We start from the raw sequence: 21,979 nt of genomic DNA on the forward strand, positions 1-21,979 counted from the left end.
GTAAGAAGGACACATGCTCCACTATGTTCATAGCAGCCTTATTTATAATAGCCAGAAACTGGAAAGAACCCAGATGCCCCTCAACAGAGGAATGGATACAGAAAATGTGGTACATCTACACAATGGAGTACTACTCAGCTATTAAAAAGAATGAATTTATGAAATTCCTAGCCAAATGGATGGACCTGGAGAGCATCATCCTGAGTGAGGTAACACAATCACAAAGGAACTCACACAATATGTACTCACTGATAAGTGGATACTAGCCCAAAACCTAGGATACCCACGATATAAGATACAATTTCCTAAACACATGAAACTCAAGAAAAATGAAGACTGAAGTGTGGACACTATGCCCCTCCTTAGAAGTGGGAACAAAACACCCATGGAAGGAGTTACAAAAACAAAGTATGGAGCTGAGATGAAAGGATGGACCATGTAGAGACTGCCATATCCAGGGATCCACCCCATAATCAGCTTCCAAATGCTGACACCATTGCATACACTAGCAAGATTTTACTGAAAGGACCCAGATGTAGCTGTCTCTTGTGAGACTATGCCGGGGCCTAGCAAACACAGAAGTGGATGCTCACAGTCAGCTAATGGATGGATCACAGGGCTCCCAATGGAGGAGCTAGAGAAAGTACCCAAGGAGCTAAAGGGATCTTCAACCCTATAGGTGGAACAACATTATGAACTAACCAGTACCCCTGAGCTCTTGACTCTAGCTGCATATGTATCAAAAGATGGCCTAGTCGGCCATCACTGGAAAGAGAGGCCCATTGGACACGCAGACTTTGTGTGCCCCGGTACAGGGGAACGCCAGGGCCAAAGGGGGGGAGTGGGTGGGTAGGGGAGTGGGGGTGGGTGGGTAAGGGGGACTTTTGGTATAGCATTGGAAATGTAAATGAGCTAAATACCTAATAAAAAATGGAAAAAAAAAAAAAAAAAAAAAGAGTGAATGTCAGTGATCCGATTGAACCTTCGCGTCTGAGAACGAAGGCTTCGCCAGACACAGCTTTACCTGATGCTTCCCTTTGCACTCACAGAGCTTATTGGCCAAGGTCTTCAGCCTTCTTGCCAACGTGCTCCTGATGAGTAGCACTCATTTTCTTCAGACACATTCAGAGGTGTCTGAGCACTCCTGGATTTTTATCTTGATTTAGCTTAATTTGAAAGTCTGCACAGTGACATAGAACTTCTATGGAAGCAAATAGCATTAACTAATAACTTTTAAGATAAAGTTAATCAAGAGAGTCTATGAAAGGGAAAGGGGAGAGAGGAAACGGGTTGTAATCAGGAAACACATTTCCAAACATGAGTCTTTTAAAAAAATTCATAATGGAGAAGAGTAAAATGATTCCAAGGAATTAATTGCTACTCGTAAGAAAATGCTTCTTAAAACATGTAAGACTGAAAAATGGAAAAAAAAAATCATCAAAGCATTGCGATTCCCTGCACAAGTTGAGTGGCTTTCGATGACTGTGATTTTCCTCATCTAATTAAAAAAAAATCATTTCGTTCATTATAGCAGGCTAGATTGCATGAAAATTCAACTCAGACCAAATATTTTAAAATTAAAAATGCAACGTAAGAGTGATAAATATGCAATTGGCCCAATGAGAAAGGTTGAGAGCCCTCCAGAAGCCAAGGGGGAACAGAAGGATCTGAAATCTTGAGGAAACTCAAGCTGTTTCTTCCCTTCAGGGTTGTCAGTCTGGAGGGACCAAGGTTTATGCAGCTAGCAAAGCGATCCTGGAAGTCTTAGGGAGGAGGGAGGTCTGAGATCCACAGCTTTCCGTGACCTCCACCCTCTGAAGAATGCAATAGGAAAACACACTCTCTGAACCATTGGATAGGGGTGTGGCCACAGCTTCAGCCAACACTGGTGGAAAAAGACTCTTCCTTTCTTGACATATGATAAACAAAGTCAAATTTCCTTGTCAGTGTTCCTGGTGCTCCAGACAACACTGTGGTAAAGCCCAAATGCCAAGAAAGCGAGGCCAGGAAGCTAAGGGTGAAATTCTCCTACTTCCTGTGCAGCCAGCCAGCAGCAGCTACAATCCATATCTTAAATTTTGTTCTGATAAAGTCTAAGTGAAGAACACCTTGAAAATCTCCTTTCCAATCTCTTTGCCCACATGGAGGTTTGTCTGGATCTGTATAGTCCTGTGCGGCTTCCTAAAACATCTCTGGATGTGTTATTTAAACACATGAGCCTTTTAAAGGCATTCAGACTTTAGAAGTTGTCATTGCTTTGTCTTGTGAAACGTATCCTCTTCCATATGAGCCTGCATGGGCTTTGCCAATTCCACTGTCTAAACAGACACTTTAGAGTTTTCATTAATGTCGGTCCAGAGGAGAACTTTAGACGTTCTTCGTTACCATGTATGCATAAAGATATAGTACATTCCATAGTTCTCCCAGATCCTTTAGTTAAACAATCACATTATTTATCTTATTTAAAAGCAGTAGCAACTATAACATTATAAATAACTGAAGGTCTATAAAAATGTGTAGAAAAAACATTGTAATAAAAAATTCAACGGATGAGCTAAGCAGCAGGATGATGAGACTAGATGAAGATGAGTTAACTAGAGACTTGGGAACTTCATTGGGAGACAGAAAAGAGGCAGGCTGACAAGAGGTTTTAAGTGAGTTTTCAACAGAAGGAAAGAGTTTCAATTGAAAAGGCCCCACAACTAATGAAAAGAAAAACTGGAAATCTGCAAAACTAGCAAAGCTCATGAAACTTAGATTTAAGTATCAAGACAAATGCAGAAGAGAAGAAAAGTACACTCTAGACACAGCATTGTAAAAGTAAAAAAAAAAAAAAAAAGCTGAAAAGCATAGACAAAAGGAATACTTGAAAATCACTAAGAAAAAATCAAGCTAACAACATGAAAGATTATCATATTACTCAAATCCTTTATTAGATAAAATTCCAGACTAAAGGAACAGGTTGCCTTAATTTCTGATTCTGATAGTGGGAGAACCAATAGTTTGGACAGGTTCCCTCACTGAAGGACAACTAATCAACTAGAAAAAGCAGAACACATATACATGTGCGTGTGTGTGCGCACGAGCACAGGCACACACACACACACACACATACACACACACACACACACACACACACACATCTCTTAGATCTATAAATTGCAAATTAGATAGTGACACACAATCAGACCAGATTCTGCAGCTGCATAGGTCTGTTAAGAACAGTTTCAAGTTTGGGGCATTTTCTGATAGCTGAGCATCTGTCAGGCCACACTGTAAAGCTTTCAACCTCCTTGTACTTAGCCTAGAACATGCAGATAGTATAGGATAGCAGCACCAAGGTGTATCCCCTATTTTGACTTCAAAACATAAGGTTTCACAGTTGTTTGATAAGACTGGAGACACCAAAAGCTTTGACAGCACCAAATACAGGAAGACCACACTATCTTAGGTCTCTGCCTACTTCCATAAAAACAGTTTTAAGCTCCATCCCTAATACTTTTTTTTTTTTTTTTGGCAAAGTAAGAGGAAAGGAAAACATCAACATAACCTTGGGTAAACTATAGAAAATACAAACACATCTGGTTGAGATTATCAGAAACAACCCTTAAAATGCTAATGTTAAAAAGACAATGACAAACTTTGAGACCATTTCTGGAGAGTTGAAAACACATAGAAACATTTGGAAACTAAAAATGATAGCTCATAAACACTTCAGTGTTCAATTTTTTATATATAAAAATGTGAACACTTTAGGAAGTAGAATTGATAAACTAGTTAGGGAAGAAGAAAATAACAAACAAAAGATAGAGAGAACAGGATGAACGACTAATAAAACACAGGGACATATTCTAAGACAAAACAGAAATGCCAGAAGCAGCAGAGACATTGTGCAGAAATTGTAGCTGAGAATGTTTCTCTACAGGAGTGGACAAATTAAAGATTCAACAGGCGCTGTGACCTTGAAACAAGACCGGAAAAAAAAATGGGAAATCCAATTTTAGGGATATCTCAGTTAACTTTGTTTGTTTGTTTGTTTGTTTGTTTGTTTGTTTTAAAGACATAAGAAAGAGAATAGAGAAAACCCATAAGAAGAACAAACCAGAGTAGACAAAATTCCTTTAAAAGACCAAGTATTGGTTTGGCAGCTGATGCCAGGAGGGTAGCAAAGGATGGCACTGGGAAGGTTACATACAAAGTTCCAAAGTAGCTGCTAAGCTAGAATTCATTACTCATGAAGCAAGAAAGATGGGAGATGGTCGGAACAGAAAAGGGAGAAAACAAAGGAAGCTCAAAGGAAAGGAAGAGAAAGCAAAACACACCTGGAAAAAGCCATTGGCATGGAAAAATCATGGCATTTTGAAATGATGTGTAGAAATCCTTAATAAATTTCATCAAACAAAATCATTAAAGTACAATAACAGCTATTACTTTATGACAAAGAGTAATTTTTCCTAGAAGTGGAAGATTACTAGGACTTTGGATTAGTGTAATTCACTATAACTTAACTATATGAAAGATAAACACTTGGACACATTTACAATTACTTCTCAGGTGAAATAAGAGGGCAGAGAAAGGGAGGGAACTGGGGAAGAGAGAGGACAGGGAGGAACAGGGGAAAAGGGGGAGATGATCAGGAGAAACCAGGAGTTTAGCCCCAAGGGCCAACAGAATGAATGGAAAGATATAACCTCTGAATGTGGGAGGTGGGGTAGGGGGCTCTAGAATGTACCAGATCAGGGAGGTGAGAGAATCTCAAGACTCAAAGGGAGGGACCTTAGATGAAATGCCCAACAGAGGGGAGGGGTAACTTGTAGAATCAACTTCCAGTAGAAAGACAGGGCATCAAGTGGAAGGGTGGGGTTACCATGTCCCAGTCAAAAACTTTGATCCAGAATTGTTCCAGTCTAAAAGAACTGCAGGGATAAAAATGGAGAAGAGACTGAGGGAAAACAGGTCCAGTGACTGGCCCAAATTGGGACCCATCTCAAGAGGAGGCTCCAAGGCCTGACACTGTTACTAATGCTATGATGCTCTTACAGAACCTAGCATGGCTGCCCTCCAAGAGGCCCAACAAGCAGCTGACTGAGACAGAAGCATACATTTACTCCTAACTGATGGTCTAAAATCGGAGAGCCCTGTGTTCGAATTAGGGAATAGCTGGAAGAAGCTAAGGAGGAGGGTGACCCCATAGGAAAACCAGCAGTCTCAACAAACCTGGACCCCAGAGATCTCTCAGACACTGAGCCACCAACCAGACAGCATACACTAGCTGGTCCAAGGCTAATGATACACATACAACAGGGGACTGCCTGGTATGGCCTCAATGAGAGAAGATGCACCTAACCCTTGAGAGACTTGAGGCCCCAGGAAATGGGGAGGCTTGATGGTGTGTGAGGACATTTATTTGGAGACAGGGGAGGAGGAATGGGATAAAAAACTGCAAGAGAGAAAAAGGAGGGGGATAATGACTGAGCTGTAAAAAACAGATTAAAGATAATAAAAACAAAAGAATAAGAAAAATAAATTTTTTAAAAAACCCAGCACTCACTATTGCAACAGTGAAAGACTAAAGGTGTTATCTATGATCAGAAACAACATGATTATTTTAGCCTTGATCAATTCTCTTTACTGTTTTACTGAAATTTCTGGACAATGGGATCAGAAAATGAAGTAAAGTAACAGGACTCTTTAATTGGAGGGGAAAAATAATAGTTTCTATTTATCAGTTGAAGGACGTTTAAGTTGTTTTTATTTCCAAACTCTTGTGTGTGAATAAAGCATGAACGCACACAGCTGAACAAGCATGTGTGAAATAGAATGCCCACTTCAGCATGTGCCAAAGTGAGGTAGACCATGCGGTGGATTTACTTCAGTTAGTAAGGGTTCTCTAATGAGTTCCAGAGGGGCTGCGCCATTTTGCATCTCACCAACAGTGAATGGGGGCTCCCTTTCCCCACAGTCTTCCCAGGGTCTGTTGATGGTTGCCTTGTTGACCTAGGGGAGATGGAATTTTTAGTAGTTTCATTTGCATTCTCATAATTGCTGAGAAGCATGAGCACTTTGAGTCATTTCTTAGCCATTTCTATTTTTTCTTTTGAGAGCTCTGTTCAGATCTGTAGCCATTTTTAAATTGGGTGATTTAAGTTTTTAGTGTATTTTTTTTGTTCTGTTTTTTAATTCTTTATATACTGTAGATATCAAAATATCAATCCTGTCATATGGTAGAGCTGGAAAAGATTCTCTCTCACTTAGCAGACTTCCTTTGCACTTGGTTGGTTGTTTCCCCTGTTTTACATCATCTTTAAGCTTTAGGGTGCCCCAGTTTTAGTTGCTTGCCTTAATTCCTGAGCAAATAGAGTCCTATTTATAAAAAACCAAGAGCTGCTTAACTGTGCATTTACAGAAATCTAAAAATAGTCTAAAAAGAGAAAAACAACAAGCAATTGGGCACACAACCCCATTTGGTTCATTCACAATGGATTCTCTACACCCAAAGCTCAGACAACATTGTAGAGTAGGGGTCAGGAAGACTGGGACATTTGCTTCTGCACATGACAGCAAAGCTATGCCGGTGAAATCTCAACAATAGGGAGACCTAAACAAGAACTGCAAAATGACATCAGTCAACATGCCAAAGGGAGTGGGAAAATTTCCATCTGCTAGATGAAGAGCTAAGGCTCTTAATGACTGCCAAGAGAGGAAGAATCTATTTATGTTCTCCACCACCAAGCCCCTCTGAGAGTTATCTAATCCAAAGTAGTCAACCCTAAACAAATATACATGCAAGCAGTATAGATATATAATGTATAAGAAGAAATCGTGAATTTGAGAGGGAATGGAGGGACATAAAAGGTTTTAAAGAGGTGACAGAGTAATGGACATTGTTTAAGTACAGTATTCATGAGTGACATCCTTAATGAATAAGTAAAGTAAATGGTAATAAAATAAATAATGATATAATTTGTAATATTCTGAAAAGTACAACTGAAAGTGAAACAAGAATTTACAGTGATGATTCTACCATACATAGTGGGCTTAAAAGGACCCACCTGAAAGGTTCAAAATCTTTAGAGTCTTTGAAAGGAATAGTGATAGATTCAAACATTCTAATGTGCTTGCTAAATGTTTAGAACAATAAATTAAAGCATATTTTCTAATAGCAAAAGCAGACCCAAAAAGATGGAAATTATGCAGGGAATGACAGTTCCTATCCTTCTCTGGCTTCTGCATGCACACCCATTGGCTAGAGAACCAACACACTTGTGTGTGTATGTGTGCACATGCACACAGAGGCAGGAGAGGAAGGAAGAGGGGTAGAGGGACAAAAAGAAAGGCAGAGAGGCAGGGGGCAGGGGGCAGGGAGAGAGAGAGAGAGAGAGAGAGAGAGAGAGAGAGAGAGAGAGAGAGAGAATGCATAGGACATAGGCATGAAATAGGATCAGTACATGTGGGACTTGATGGCTACCTCTCCAATAACCACTCTTTCTGCTATTCTTGATAATTCCACATGTATGAATCTGAAGCTTAAGGAAAGTGGGCAGTTTGAATTTTCCCTTGAAGTTAGATGTGCACATGTGAGTGGGTTCTTGTCAACTAATTCCAAGTTTCAGGAAAGCCTCCAAGCAAACATATTCCTTTCTTGTCATGTCTCTCCCCCCTCTTCTATCTCCCCTCCCCCTTCCCCACCCCCATTTTGAATCCGGTGTTACTTGATGTGATAGGAAGAGTGCTTATCAAGTGACTGAGAGGCAAATGTACCTCAGAAATACTGGGACAGCAAGTTAGAAGGAACCACTTTTGTAACTTGTCTGACAGAGGGAAAAACACCTCCCATTTCCACCTCAAGTGTTTATTTCAGGCAGTGGAATCTAATCCACTAAGCAAGGACAAACACAGCGCACAAAGTACATTAATAATCACGATAGATCAAATTGTATATTGAGTACACATTAACCATAATTTACACATAACTATTCAGTAAGTGCAGAAACACAACTCAGATCCAAAGCAGTCCATTGATGTGTTCTTTAAACCCAGATCGAAAACAGAACACTGTAGGTTGACAGTAACCAGTTCTTTTTTCATTAAATCAACAACTAGTTTTATGGGGGGGGGGTGAATTACAAGAACTCAGCAATGCTGAAGTCTAGTTTGTTTGGTTTGAATGTTACCAGAAAGAGGAAAGTCAATAAGAAAGAAAGGCCCGAGGGAAGAAGGATTGTCAAGCACACGACAGTGTTAAGTAAAAGAGAGGTGTTAAGGGAAAGCAGACTAGAATGAGGAACAGAGGTCCCTGGCAGTGTGGCCTTGCAGTAGCTCTCAACCAGATTCCCAAGGAACACCTGCTACTCTGCAGGTGAGTGTGCCCCACCCCAGAGATTCGAACTTAGCACTTTTGTATTGGGAAGATTTCCAGCTGGTGTGAAGGTGGCTACCAGGGCATCACCCCCAGCAGCTGGCTGTACCAGGAGGAAATGGGCCACGAGCTATTTCAGTGGTCTGACAGCTGCCTAGGGGTTCCAATGCCCCAAGGTGCTTCAGAGGAAGCCTTCTACCTGAGCTTAAACCAGGCCTAGCAGATGAGAATCTGTTGTCCCTCATTTGCTCGGTGATCCGGATGCTCTACACTAGTTCAGTGACTCCTCGGACTTTTCTGATGCTTACAGACCTGAAATCTGGGCTCTTCAGGTAAATGTCTGTAACGGGTGAGGGGGTGCATAAAACACATAAAACAAATATGTAGCCCACAAGCTTGCAAGTGCAGCTACAAGACTGGGTGTGACTTCATGCTTAGGAACTCAACACGTTGCTAATGTGTAAAACCACAATCGGGAAGACCATTGGAACTGTGGTCACAGATCTAGCTATGTCTGAAAAAAATTTCAAACGTGGGAACAAATTTAAGTAAGCAAATGCAAATAGAGATTTTTTTTTAAGCTAATAGCTTTCACAAATATCTATTGTATTTTACTTTTGCAATAAAATAAATACGCATTTACGCTGCAACTGGAACTGCAAGATTTTCAAGAAGCCTCGCTGGTGAAGAGTCTTTTGTTCTAAGGGATAGATTAAAAAGCTCACCTGTATTTGAACACAAATATTTAGATATTAGCAAATAATTGTGTCTACATGACGCATAACGCTCACCTGCAGTGGAACACAAAAACTTCTATTGAGTGAAATTTGCCTGCTCCTGGCCTAGGAACACAGATTCAGATTGCCCTAATAACAAATTCCAATGAGAAGACCGACCTTCCTGTACTTCTAGTTACAGAACTGAAGTCATAAGTTAAGGTACTTTTTAGATATCTTGGTAGGGATACCACATAGGTAGGATTCACCAAACAGAAATTTCTGCTGTGAATCTTTGATGTTATTCTTGCTTATGCCATTCTTAGCTTTTGGGCTGGTGGAAGCTACTGATTTTCTAAGTAAATATATCCTGAAAGATTGTATCTGATATCCGGGAGGATGTTAGAGCAGATACAGGGGTGGGAGTGAATGACTACTTAAAAACCAAAGGCAGAGCAAGATAATTCATCTTTGGATCTGCAACATTCCAACTCTCTACAATTAGTGAAGTTCTAAGCATGTGGGTGGCCCTGTCGAATCTTTAATGTAGGTGTGGTTTTCAGGAGCCTAGTCCGCAGTTCTATCTTTTGGCCAAGAATCATCTTTTGTGCATTTGGAGGCCAAATATTGTGTAGAGCTCAGTAGGCAAAAAAAAAAAAAAAAAAAACTTCTTAAGGTCTAAAGTTGAGGAGACAGAAGTGCAGTCATAATGAAATGATTGACAAATAATTGGTCATATTTAACCAGGAAACACTGGTTCTTAAGAAACAAATATCACTGGTGTTGTCGTTGGAAGTATATTGGTTTTATGATTGAGATTTAAAGAGATGGGACTGGATAGTAAATCCAGGACTCAGCCGTTAAGAGCACTGACTGCTCTTCCAACGGTCTTGAGTTCAATTTCCAGCAACCACATGGTAACTCACAACCACCTGTAATGGGACCCAATGCCCTCTTCTGGTCTGTCTGAAGACAGCTACAATGTAATCATATAAAATAAATAAATGGATAAATAAATATTTTTGCAAAAACAGGAAAGAAACTCCTTTAGAAAGAAAGAAAGAAAGAAAGAAAGAAAGAAAGAAAGAAAGAAAGAAAGAAAGAAAGAAAGGAAGGAAGGAAGGAAGGAAGGAAGGAAGGAAGGAAGGAAGAAAGAAAGAAAGAAAGAAAGAAAGAAAGAAAGAAAGAAAGAAAGAAAGAAAGAAATTTAAAGAATCAAAGAGTCAATAGAGTCAAAGCTGCCACAGATGCCCTGTGGTCTAAGTGTGTCGCAGGCTTCCCTGAAACTTCAGTATACTATATATATATATATGTATATATGTATATATGTAAATATATATATATATACATATATACATATATATATATGTGTGTATATGTATATGTATATGTATGTATGTATGTATGTATATGTGTGTATATATATATATATATATATATATATATATATATATATATATATATATATATAAAATTGTCTTCTTTTTTTCTAGTGGCATCAGGTTCATTTTATGGGAACACAGAACTTAAGGCTTTCCAAAAGGCACTTGTAAGGCACAGAAGTAAATGTAACCACAGCTAAAGGTGGACTCTTGCTCCAGCTCCCAGGGCCACATCAGACGGAGAAATCAAAGATTACTTTCTAAGGCAGTCTTAAAGTCTGGCATTCAGGGTTGGGGGCACAGGGCCCATCCATTTGTATCCCAGCAGGTAAGCTAGCAACTCTATACGGTCAGATCCACATGGCGACATGTAGGTTTTACCATCCACATGGGCAACCGTGGTGGGCAGCCCAAAAGCCCCATGTTTGGAGGCTGCCTCAGTGGTCTCCCTGAGTTTGTTCTTCACCTGTTCTGTGGAGATCTTCTCCAGAAAGTGTTGGGCTTCCACTGTGAACGTTCCAGCCTTCTTTGCTGCAGCCAGAATGTTCTGGGACTCCGTGATATCTTCATCTCGAGACCAAACATGCATCCATAGCTCTCTGGACACCTTCCCCAGCATCTCTGGTTGCTCCATGCTCACAGTGGTGAGGAAACACGTGACATTTACACTTCCCTTCTTAACAATCTCACCAAAGAAATTCTTGGGTATGCTGATGGGAACCTGAAAGAGCTGCTTCAGGAGAGGAATCTCTTTGAGTATGCACTGGCCTTTTCGGGGAACCAGAGCTGGTGGTTGGTTTCCACTGTCTTTCATGATCCCAATGATTACAGCGGGGCCGCAACTGCAGCTTGTATTCCAGAGGCGTTGGTATCTGCATAGGACCTCAAAGCCCAGCCAGGAGTACAGGGACAGCACTTCGTACAACAGTTCCAGAATGCTCGGCACCTGCCCCATTCTACAGTGGAGAGAGACAGCGAACGTGAAGTTGTGGGCTGCTGAAGAGCTTCAGGGTCAGAAGCAAGCCCAGTATACTATATATTAACATGTTCAATACCAATGCCAGTATATTAATTCAATTAATTTAATTCAGTTATTTTTTGGGGGGGTAGGAAGAAGTTTTATTGTTTTGGTACCCTGGGAATTTGACCTTAAAGTAGAGGTAACCCTCTTTCCCTCAAATAGACTTCCTTTTGGGAAAAGTAAGATGCATCTTCGTCAGTTTAAACCAGTATTTTGATCAAAATTATGCTAAATAGCGAGAAAATTGTTCTATGAGCATATTGACATTTGAATCTTTTTAAACATGAAGACTTTACCAGGTAAAGTAAAAGACCTAGTAAGTAAGCAGTTGGTATAAAAACATGGCTACTGAGAGGATATCATGCAATCTTTGTTTGAGTTTCACTATAATCAAGACCATCATCATATGGGAAATGTCCCAATGAAATTCCCAGTATCTCAAACAGTATTTACATTTCCAAATATGACAGGATTTTAAACCCATAAAGGAGAGATAATAAGTAGACATTTTAGCAGAGGGCTTTGAGTTTTGTTACTTGGGGTTCTTAGCTGTAACTGAAGATGAGTATGGCCCAGATTTTCCAAAGTCTACTTGGTCATATCCTCAGATATCAGCATGAGTTCAGAGTGATAAATACAGATGTAAGGTTTTATCTACTGAAGAGTCACAGCACAGAAGTTTCTTTAAAGCACTTACTAGTGTTCTTTGCACGGGGGTCAAGAGGAAGCTTTGGCCTAATTTTTTTTTTTTCTAATTGCAAAATCACCTGGTTTTAGTATTTATTCGTTTAGCTTTGTTGTTTATTGGGGGTGTTGTTTTATTGTTTGGTTTTATTGGTTGAGGTGTTGTTTGTCCGTCTTCCCAGGAGCCCACTACAGAAATATTCTATAACCATTCTGAATTTTTAATTATCACTTTTTCAATAATAAAAATAAGCGTTATCCTTATTTAAGTAATATTTTCTTTTAACAGAGAGTTTTCAACAGTACCTTGCTCAATTTTCCTAGCATACTCTGTAATTATATGAACTCAAATAATTTTTTTTCTAAAAGGGGTGGACCTTAGATTTAGAAAAACCAATCCAACTGTGTTTGGCTTAGGAAACAAACATTTATTTATTGGTGACTTTAAAAAGTATGCAATATTTGATCATTTAACCACCAATTCATAGAATTACAAGGCAGATTTTTTTTTAATCAGAGCTCAATATTTGCCTATTCATTTTGCTATAGCCATAAATCAGGCCTTACTCATTCCTCTAGAGCAGCTTTGTCTAGAAGTAGATTCGACTTATATAGAGACTCACTATCGGACAACTTCCAGACAGTGAGAAAATTTTGGAAAATTCAGTCCTAAATGAAATGTCTTCATTAAACCCCTTCCCTCAGGAGTTAAAGAATTCTATAGAAGAGAAGGCAGATAGACTGTACAAGCCAGAAATGATTGCTGCCAAGGAAACTATCTTCCAGACACAACAGGACTGGTGTACATATACACTCACAGAGACTGTGGCAGCATGCCCAGGGGGCCTATAGAGGTTCAAGCAAGATGAGGGTCCCAGTGCTTAGAGGGGCTCAGTGCTGAGCTCTCATCTCTACCAAGAAGTCATCACCAATTCACAACTGCCTGCAAAAGAAAAATTAGTTCTCTACAATGAAGTCTCAAGGTATATACAAACCAGACTTCAGGACAGGCTCCATATCTAGATGGCCACAGGGCTCCCAATGGAGGAGCTAGAGAAAATACCCAAGGAGCTAAAGGGATCTGCAACCCTATAGGTGGAACAACATTATGAACTACCCAGTACCCCCCAGAGCTCATGTCTCTAGCTGCATATGTATCAGAAGATGGCCTAGTCGGCCATCAGTGGAAAGAGAGGCCCATTGGTCTTGCAAACTTTATATGCCTCAGTACACGGGAACGCCAGGGCCAAGAAGTGGGAGTGAGTGGGTAGAGGAGTTGGGGGGAGGGTATGGGGGACTTTTGGGATAGCATTGGAAATGTAAATGAAGAAAATACCTAATTAAAAATATTATTTTAAAAAATTACCTCAATGGTACATTTAGAGACAATTTTCTCTTACATCATTTTTTGGGGGCTTTTCCCCCCTACTACTATTCTGGTTTCTGATTTTGTATTTTTATGGGTTTTCCGTGTGTGTGTGACTGTGTGTCTGTGTGTGTTTGTGTGTCTGTGTGTTTCTTGTGTTCTTATATTTATTTTTTTATTTGCCTGTTTGTTTTCTAAAAGAAAGGGAAAGAAAACGCATGGAATTGGGTGGGTATGAAGGTTTAAGAGGAAATGGAAGGAGGAAAGTTGTGATCAGGATGTATTATACTACAAATTTGACAGTAAAAATATAATAAATATTTATTTACTAAAATAAGTTTAATGATTACTATTTAACCTTAAGAAATGCCCAAGTAAAAATATTTTTTTTTCTAATAGAAACCTCCTTACTGGTAAGGAGGCAGCTTTAAATCATACAGCACTTGCACCTGGATAAAAGCCAATCGCTGTGGCTTAAATGTCCATTTGGTGAAGAGATGAAACACTAAATCCTAGTTCTTCAAGGAACTTTTTTGTGTGCAAACATTGCTAAGATCGGATCAGTGCTTTAAGAGCCTTGTTGTAAACAGAGTTGGGCTTCAGTTCTACATCAGTGTGTTGAATTTTGGCCTTAGGAATTTTGAATAACCTTTCATTACATCCAACTCAGTCAATCCAGGCCATCTTTCTTTCGGGTTTAACGTTTACAAATCTTCATATGACATATGTTAACCTTCTAGTTTTGTCCTTATCTGCTGTTTCCACTTTGAAACAATCATTTACTTTTAGGACAAAACTAAATTACAACCTAAAGTCCTTTCTCATGCAGAAAACTTTTTCTCTTTTGTTCCCCTTTAAGTGTCTTTGCCAAATAAAATATATATCTATAGACATCTGTATTTCTTTTAATAATTTTGTGATTCATTTCTGTGTCATTTTATTTTTACAAAACTTAGAGAACACTTCTTTAATAAAAATTGAGTATATTAGTATGCACATGCTGGAACATGGAAACACAAACAATACATGTTCATAGTCCTGAAGATAATTCTGCCTTCTCTTATCAAAAATGCTCCATTAACTACTCAATAACGACTTAAGTCTTACTATAATAGGCACTGAGAAAATACCTTTTTTTTTAAGAAAAGCACTGATTTCTCATTTGAGTTCCACAAGGCGAGTGAAAGCTTGATGAAATCGGGAGTATCTGTCTGTAGCTGCTACTGCTCCTCATTCTTTGGGTCATCTGTTTACTTCTGTAGTACACACAATAGCCAAAAAGTACTGTCTGCTCAAATTGTCTCACTTTCAAAACTGATAGCATACCTATAAGTAATTGCCTCAAATATACTGAAAGGCACCAAGGAATCTAATTTATACTCTCAATAAAATGATACCAGCTAAGGTCAGTCGTTCACCTGTGCTTTCTGTAACCCTCCATGCAGGCAACAAAAATTTAATTTAAAAATGACTTTTTACCTTCCTGTTCATTTGTCTTCAGTCACAAATTCTAGAATGAACATTTAAATGTCTATATTTCAGGCTTAACTAATATACGGACCTACAAAAACAGATTCTTTAAAAAAAAAAACACAAACAAACAAAAAACAGGTACAGGGCAACTACCAGTAGACAGACATTGATCTCTATATATTAATGCCATAATTATAAATTAAAAATCACTCTAAAATATTTATATTCACATTAATACACACATGTTAAATCAGGCAAAATGATAAAAATAATATTAATATAATAACAGTGATGATAATGATAATAATCTTTGTAAAAATGAGCTAAAACAGAATGGTAAAAATAAACTTGCCATCGGTTTGCAAGTCAATTATTTTGAAAAAATTCTGGATTTAAGATTAATGTTTCTCTTGGAGGACTTTACCTTTGATGAGTATGAAGTTTCCCTCCTTGTCTTTTTTAATAACTTTGGGTTGGAAGTCGATTTTATCCGATATTAAAATGGCTACTCCAGCTTGTTTCTTCAGACCATTTGCTTGGAAAATTGTTTTCCAGCCTTTCACTCTGAGGTAGTGTCTGTCTTTTTCCCTGAGATGGGTTTCCTGTAAGCAGCAGAATGTTGGGTCCTGTTTGTGTAGCCAGTCTGTTAGTCTATGTCTTTTTATTGGGGAGTTGAGACCATTGATATTAAGAGATATTAAGGAAAAGTAATTGTTGCTTCCTGTTGTTTTTGTTGATATAGTTGGCATTCTGTTCTTGTGGCTGTCTTCTTTTAGTTTGGTTGAGGGATTATCTTCTTGTTTTTTCTAGGGCGTGGTTCCCGTCCTTGTATTGGTTTTTTTCTGTTATTATCCTTTGAAGGGCTGGATTCGTGGAGAGATAATGGGTGAATTTAGTTTTGTCGTGGAATACTTTGGTTTCTCCATCTATGGTAATTGAGAGTTTGGCTGGGTATAGTAGCCTGGGCTGGAATATGTGTTCTCTTAGTGTCTGTATAACATCTGTCCAGGCTCTGCCCCTCCTTAGAAGTGGGAACAAAACACCCTTGGAAGGAGTTACAGAGACAAAGTTTGGAGCTGAGATGAAAGGATGGTCCATGTAGAGACTTCCATATCCAGGGATCCACCCCATAATCAGCATCCAAACGCTGACACCATTGCATACACTAGCAAGATTTTATCGAAAGGACCCAGATGTAGCTGTCTCTTGTGAGACTATGCCGGGGCCTAGCAAACACAGAAGTGGATGCTCACAGTCAGCTAATGGATGGATCACAGGTCTCCCAATGGAGGAGCTAGAGAAAGTAGCCAAGGAGCTAAAGGGATCTGCAACCCTATAGGCGGAACAACATTATGAACTAACCAGTACCCCGGAGCTCTTGACTCTAGCTGCATATGTATCAAAAGATGGCCTAGTCGGCCATCACTGGAAAGAGAGGCCCATTGGACACGCAAACTTTATATGCCCCAGTACAGGGGAACGCCAGGGCCAAAAAGGGGGAGTGGGTGGGTAGGGGGGGCTTTTGGTATAGCATTGGAAATGTAAATGAGCTAAATACCTAATAAAAAATGGAAAAAAAAAGATTAATGTTTTTTCCTATACTGCTTCAGTCACAAAATGACACTTTAAAACGGGTGATATAAATTCAGCTATCTCTGATGAACATATCCAACACAATTACACTAAATCAGAATGTACCTGGTGGGAATATGATAAAAACATTGCAGTCTTGGGCAGAGCATCTTTTAAAAGACAGTATAGGCTCAGAAAGCAAATATGCTGTGGAGGTCTGTATATCATCCTCTGGCTTAGAATCTAGTAGGCAGAGAAGAGCTCTTCAAAAAATGGAAAATCTTTCCTAACTTTTACTAAGTCTCCTTTTTGGCAATTTCAATCATTACTTACAAACTGCATCCTACTCCCCCCGCCCCAGCCTCTCTTATCTCCTTTCTACTTCTGTCAAGCCCATTCCTCCCCCACACAACCCTTTCTCATGTTCATGGCTGTGGTGGTTTGATTATGCTTGGCTCAAGGAGTGGCACTATTAGAAGGTGTAACCTTGGAGGAAGTGCATCACTGTGGGTGTGGGCTTTAAGACCCTCGTCCTAGCTTCGTGGAAGCCAGTCTTCTCCAGTCAGCTTACAGATGGACTGGTAGTCCTCTCAGTTCCACCTGCACCTGCCTGCCTGGATTCTGCCATGCTCTTACCTTGATGATGTTTTAGTGGTTTTGTTTTGTTGTTGTTGTTTATATATGTTATTTTGGGTTTGTTTGTTTGATTGATTGTTTTTATAATCCATTGATTTTTAACAAAGGATGTATATGTGGCCCTAGGATTGGGATTATCCACTGGAATCTGGTATACTCACAAGTACCAACACAATGGAAGACAATGACTATCCTTCCTTGAAAATCATTAGTAGCCCTCCCTCTTCTCCAGGGAGACACCTATGCAGTTGTATCTGGGGCTATGGAAATTTAAATGAGAATAGCCCTTAGGTTCATATATCTGAATATTTGATGCCCAGTTGAAACGATTGGAAAGAGTTAGGAAGTTTGGCCTTTTGAGGGAGGTATATACCTTGGAGTAAAGGCTTTGAGTTTTCAAAAGCCCATGCCATTTCCAGTTGCTCCAGTTACACCTTGTGGTCTATGGGGCTCGGGGGCATTTCTATTCAACCCACTACAGCAAGACAGCTCATATTTAAAGTAGAAGAAACACTGAAGTGTAATCTCAGCTTTTTGAGCCAGAGGTGAAAACTAAATAAACCACTAATTTTACTGGTTTAAACACTCCCTTTGGGTTGAATTTAAAATACTCTGCCATTTCAACACATTCTTTTCGACTGTATATTAGTTATATTCCACTGGCTTTGTTCTAGATGCTATTTCTGATAGGCAAGTTTAATGACAGCAGTTGCTTAAGTTACTTTTCAGGGGTTTGAAGGCTGCTTCTGTCCAACTTTTAACTCTTAGGACTCACCTTTTGGTTTCAGAAGACCCAACACTCAGATGTATTAACCCAGCCATTGTCTGAACAGGCAGCCAATAAAGAGCTATCAGTTTTATTATACATTAACTGATCACTGACTAACTCTTCTTCAGTTATCTTTTCATATGTCTTAAATAATCTGACTCCTTTATTGCTCAACTATTCTGAAACCCTGTTGTATCACGTATGATTCTCCAGAGGAACAAAATAGAAGTTATGAATACCTTCTGCAAGTGGATTTATTAGATTGGCTTTAGTAGATTATCTATTTAATCCATGAGGTTTGATGTCTTAGCCATCCCAATCTGATGCTAAAGTTCTAGAAGAGTTTTAGAGACTTACTAGCTTTTAGTCCACACTGGAAGTCAAGAGAAGCTTGGTTCTGGTGTCATTCAAGGATGGCAGAAGCAGGCTATCTCTAAGACAGATACAGTGTAATTATTAGCAGGAAGTGAAGATGGGCAGGGACCAACAAGAGTAGAAGCTTTCCTCTCAGGTATCACTGTATCACTGTATCATGTGTCCACCACAGAAGTTACTTCTCTAGGGAAGGGTCTGCCTCCCTCCCCAGATAATTCTTTTAGGAAACATTCTAGCACACTCACAGAGAGGCAAGTTTTAGGTGTAATTAAATTGACAGCCATCACACACCTATCTCCTGGAAGATGGATTTTAACCTGAAAACCCAAATCCCTCTGTTTGGATACCTTGGAAATCTCTTTATTTTTCAGAAGATGAAATAGCTATCTCTATGCACACATACATTTTTACTCTTCTAATTTATTAACAAAGTTCATACCCATACATATACACATATGCACAGTACATGCACATGATACATATACATATACACACAACACACACACGCACACAACACATGACCTTAGAAAAATTGTTGTGATTCTTTTTTCAAACGTATGACTTATTGAAACACATAGCAATTTTATATTTTAAAATGATACTAAGTACCCTGAATGGTTATTGTCACTATTATGAAGGTGTATTTCCCTAATTTCTTTCTCAACCCCTTTATCCTTTACACAGAGGAAGGCTATTGATTTGTTTGAGTGTTTTTATCCAGCCACTTGGCTGAGTTGTTTATCAGCTGTAGGAGTTCTCTGGTAGACTTTTTGGGGTTGCTTGTGTACACTATCATATCATCCACACATAGTGATACCTTGACTTCTTCCTTTCCAATTTGTATCCCTTTGACCTCCATCTGTTGTCTAATTGTTCTAGCTAGAACTTCGAGTACTATATTGAATAAATATGGAGAGAGTGGGCAGCCTTGTCTTGTGGATGGTTTTTAGTGGGGTTGCTTCAAGTTTCCCTCCATTTAATGTGATTCTGGCTACTAATTTGTTGTAAATTGCTTCAATTATGTTTGGGTATGTGCCTTGAATTCCTGATCTTTCCAAGACTTTTAACATGAAGGAGTGTTGTATTTTGTCAAAGGCTTTTTCAACATCTAATGAGATTTTCATGTGGTTTTTTTCTTTGAGTTTGTTTACATAGTGGATTACATTGATGGATTTCTGTATATTGAACCATCCCTGCATCTCTGGGATGAAGCCTACTTTATTATGGTGAATGATCATTTTGATGTGTTCTTGGATTTGGTTTGCAAGAATTTTATTGAGTATTTTTGCATCAATATTTATAAGGGAAACTGGTCTGAAATTTTCTTTCTTTGTTAGGTCTTTATGTGGTTTAGGTATCAGCCTAACTGTGTCTTCATAGAATAAACTAGATAGTGTTCCTTCTGTTTATATTTTGTGGAATAGTTTGAGAAGTATTGGTATTAGGTCTTCTTTGAAAATTTAATATAATTCTGCACTAAAACCATCTGGTCCTGGGGATGTTTTGGTTGGGAGACTTTTAATGACTGCTTCTATTTCCTTAGGGGTTATGGGAATGTTCAAATTGTTTATTTGATCCTGGTTTAACTTTGGTACATGATATCTGTCTAGAAAAATTATCCATTTCATCTAGATTTTCCAGTTTTTTTGAGTATAGGCTTTTGTAGTAGGATCTGCTGATTTTTTAAATTTCCTCAGTTTCTGTTGTCGTGTCTACTTTTTCATTCCTGTTTTTGTAAATTTGGATACTGTCTGTGTTAGTTTGGTTATGGGTTTGTCTATCTTGCTGATTGTCTCAAAGAACCAGCTGCTAGTTTTGTTGATTCTTTATATAGTTCTTTTTGTTTCTACTTGGTTGATTTTAGCCCCAAGTTTAATAGATGCCAGGGAAGTTAGAGGTTCTCAGGACTCAACAAGGATTATGTTAGCTGAAATACACAACAAAGGGCAGATACAATCTATAGAGAACACCTCCTGTAGATAGACACTGGCCCCATTTGAGGAAAGAGGCCACCTACCCATTTCAAAATTTTTAACCCAGAATTGTTCCTGTCTAAAGAAAATGCAGGGACAAAAAAAAAAATGGAGCAGAGACTCAAAGAAAAGCCATCCAAAGACTGCCCCACCTAGGGATCCATCTGGTCTGCAGACACCAAATTCCCACCCTTGCTGATGTTAAGAAGCACTTGCTGACATGACCCTTGTATAGCTGTCCCCTGAGAGGCTCTGCTAGCACCTGACTCATAGAGATACAGACAGTCACAGCCAAACATCAGACTGAGCCCAGGGACCCTAATGGAAGAGTTAGGGAAAGGACTGAAGGAGCTGAAGCAGATAACAACCCCATAGGAAGAACAACAATATCAACTCTCCACACACACCTCTCCCTGCCCCCCATCCCCACCCCAGAGCTCCCAGGGACTAAACCATCAACCAAAGAATATACATGGATAGGTTCTGGCATCAATGGCACAAGAGGTCCTTGGTCCTGTAGAGGCCTGGTGCCCCAACATAGGGAGATGCTAGGGCAGTGGGGGTAGGGGGTGGCTGGAGGAGCACCCTCTTAGAGGCAAAGGGGAGGGGAAATTGGATTGCAGGGTTGTGGAGTAGAGACTGGGAAGGAAGGCATTTAAAATGTAAATAAATAAAATAAACAATAAAAAAAAGAAGATATGTGATAACTAGAAAAAAATCCTGAATGGTCATTTAGCCTTCACCTTTTTGTAAGAGTTCCTCTATTAGGCAGGGTGAAGCTGGAAGAACTTGAACCTGGGATTCTCTTTTCAAGTAGTAGAACATGAAACTATTCATACAACAAACAAACAAACAAACAAGAATTGTGGTATTTGATTACATACATTTGAAAACATACATGTATTTGATTGTTTTCATGTAGTAACACTTTAAAATGAGAGTATGTGGACCTAGAATCTGAGCATATTGGCATTTTGTTTCTCCAGTCATATTGCTGTCTCCTGGCAAATACCACAGAACAAGAGTCAGTGCTCTGACTTTGTGAGTTCTCAGTGCTCCACCTGGGAAATGTTACTTGACAGAAACACAAAACTGTGTGCTCTATGCTTCCATTTTTTTGCAGAATAACTTATTGTCCATTTGTGAGTTTGAGGACAGACATCTCTATGAAAACAAACAAAAAATAAAACAATGTTCCTGTAATAAAATTAACCAACAAAGTAACCTATACCCTGTAATTCCCTGATGCAAATATTTGGATATTTATTTCATTGATGACAAGTTCAAATAATCAGGGATTAAATAATTGGATGTGTTTGAGGTTAGAGTAGAGGTAAGTTGAAAGAATAGAAAAGGGTTTGTGATCCTGAGTGAGGACCTAGCACATTGTGATGCTCTGACAGGTTTCCAGATGCAAGTGGTGGTTACCTTCTTTTTCCCTTTTATAGCTCCTTGTTGAGCTGTATTCTCGTGGGTTTTAAACATTCTGTAAATGGCACATTTAACTGGTAAGATTTTGGCAAATCATAAAGGAGGGAAAGACCCCCATTCCTAATCATTTCTTGAAATCTCAATTCTGATTCAATGCTCTGTTTCCTGGAGTTCCGTGCCTCGCCCAGTGAAAGACTCACTATTCCACTCAAATGGCTGAGC

The 21,979-nt window shown here is 39.1% G+C and overlaps 1 protein-coding gene and 1 pseudogene across 4 annotated transcripts in view; one reads left to right on the forward strand and one right to left on the reverse strand.

Annotated features, from left to right (window-relative positions):
* Window positions 1-21,979, forward strand: part of Aldh1a1 (aldehyde dehydrogenase family 1, subfamily A1) — a 150,881-nt gene that overhangs the window by 82,763 nt on the left and 46,139 nt on the right. The gene's annotated exons all lie outside the window — the stretch shown is intronic.
* On the reverse strand, window positions 10,568-11,481 carry Gm6684 (predicted pseudogene 6684; annotated as a pseudogene).

The sequence above is a fragment of the Mus musculus genome, chromosome 19, assembly GCF_000001635.26.
Source record: "Mus musculus strain C57BL/6J chromosome 19, GRCm38.p6 C57BL/6J".
In the NCBI taxonomy this organism is placed as follows: domain Eukaryota; kingdom Metazoa; phylum Chordata; class Mammalia; order Rodentia; family Muridae; genus Mus; species Mus musculus.